This window comes from Triticum urartu, chromosome 7, assembly GCF_003073215.2.
Source record: "Triticum urartu cultivar G1812 chromosome 7, Tu2.1, whole genome shotgun sequence".
Classification (NCBI taxonomy): Eukaryota; Viridiplantae; Streptophyta; class Magnoliopsida; order Poales; family Poaceae; genus Triticum; species Triticum urartu.
Window position 1 is genome coordinate 2,650,405 of NC_053028.1, and position 1,945 is coordinate 2,652,349.

At 43.3% G+C, this 1,945-nt stretch overlaps 1 long non-coding RNA gene across 1 annotated transcript; it reads left to right on the forward strand.

Moving 5' to 3' along the window:
• The first annotated feature begins 340 nt into the window (after positions 1–340).
• Positions 341–1,166, forward strand: LOC125520358. The gene is made up of 4 exons (XR_007288641.1): positions 341–447; positions 548–590; positions 704–749; positions 1,125–1,166. It is a non-coding gene; the product is annotated as an uncharacterized LOC125520358 (long non-coding RNA).
• The last annotated feature ends 779 nt before the right edge of the window (positions 1,167–1,945 follow it).

A 1,945-nucleotide genomic window follows, 5' to 3' on the forward strand; every position in this document is an offset into this window, starting at 1 on the left:
GGTATAAGTTTATTACTTTCTATCTAGGTTTGTTAGCTATGGATGATTGCAGTGATGTTCTTCTAAATTTGAAAGATAAATGGCATGTTCCTTGCTCTCACCTATGAGTAGGTGTGATATTGTGTTAAGAGTCGTTTGTTTTGTAAGTTTTCATCACATGAGATGTTCCTTAGATGGAAATGAGTGTTATCAAGGAAATGGTTTTAGGTAAACTAGCACCTCTCATCAGTCTTTCTTACTCAGTGTTATCATCTGCTTGGTTTTAGGTGATGGACTCATTTCCCGCGGTAGTTTTGCTTGCGTTTTCCTGATGTTGTTTCGTGTCGGGTTCTGATTCGCTTTGCTGCTATTATTTCTGTGGCGATGCAGACTTGTGGTGACGAAGAGCAAGGCCGAGAAGGACTCCAACAAGCCCAAGCGCCCTCTGAGCGCCGTCTTAGTCCTCATGTGAGCCCCGAATTTGATTTGTTGTTGTGGTTTGATTCATGTTGTTTCTCTGGCATGGTGACGTGTCCTGACTAGGCTCGTTTTGGTTCTGTTTTCGCAGGGACAGCTTCAGGAAGGACTCCAACTTCAAGCATGTCCCCATGGTAAGCATCTCAGTTCCCTTTGCTCCCACTCCCGTCTCCTTGTTCTTATTCAAACTGGTGCTGTGATAGTTTTCCTTTCAAATCCTGTGTCCTGATTTGTGTTCAAATCGCAGGTTGGCAAGGGCGGTGGTGAGAAGTGGAAGTATCTTGAGTGATGTTGTAAGTTACCCGCTCCCCCATCCCCTCTGTGTTACTGCTCTATTCGGTGTAGCTGCACCGTGTCATTTGGGTATTGTTTGACCCAGCTAGTCAGTGATATTTAGAATTTAGTCGCTATGTAATTGTCGATCTACTTCCTATTCTCAATGGTTGTTCAAATTTATGGTTTGCTGTGTTCAAATATCTGTTGCCTTGTAGCCTTGTTAGAACCTGTATAGTCTGTGCTCATCGATTCAAACTGCTACTCAAATTTGTTTCCAAATCCGCCATGCCATTTCGCATGATTTGTTCAACTATTCTTCTTCTGTTAATACTTATCCTAGAATCTATCGCCTTGCACCACATTAACATCTCCTTTGTTTGAATGAATTATAGGAGAAGGCTCCCTAATTGCCAAGGCCAAGTACACCAAGAAGATCAACACCTACAACAACCCACTGGTATAACATTCACGTCAAACACCTTCATCAAAATCGTATCCATGTGATATTAGCACAACATTGTGGTATTGATCCATGCTCTTTCGTGCCTATCCCTGTTTTCGTTTCAGGCAGGAGAGGCGTCTGACGACTCTGACAAGTCCCAGTCTGAGGTGAGCGACGCAAAGCAGCAGGAGGGGGAGGGGGTCTCTGAAATGTCACCGCTTTCTCTCATTGCTAGTGTCACCGATTGATGATGGATAGTTGCCATTAGTTTAGCTCCTTAGTAGTATCTCCTAGTCTTTCAGGCGGCTGCTGCTGGTAGCTATAGTCTGTTCACCGATTGATGATGGATTGTTGAATGTACTTACTGTTGTACCCGTGGCTGTTTAAGGAATACTTTTGTGTTGAAAGAAACAAAATGGTCTTGATACATGCTTGTTTGAAATCCTTGTATCTCACTGTCGCTGGAACAACGCTCGTCAAGTTTGTGAATGTTTGCTATGGAGGCCCAAAATTGAAATGGACTACAAAAAGTTTGAGGCCCAAAAAAATAAATGAATCGTATAAGGCCGCGTCCTATAAAATAAAAAGGCTGAATTCTTGGGCTTGGCCCATGTAGTTAACACAAATTGCTTGAAAATATATATAATAAATGGGCTCGGCCCACAAAGACGGCTGAACTGGACCGGGCTGAATCTTGTTAGTGACCTTTCCAATTGGTCGTAATTTTGCCACGTCAGATTGCCACGTCGGATCCGACATGGCCTCGGGAGA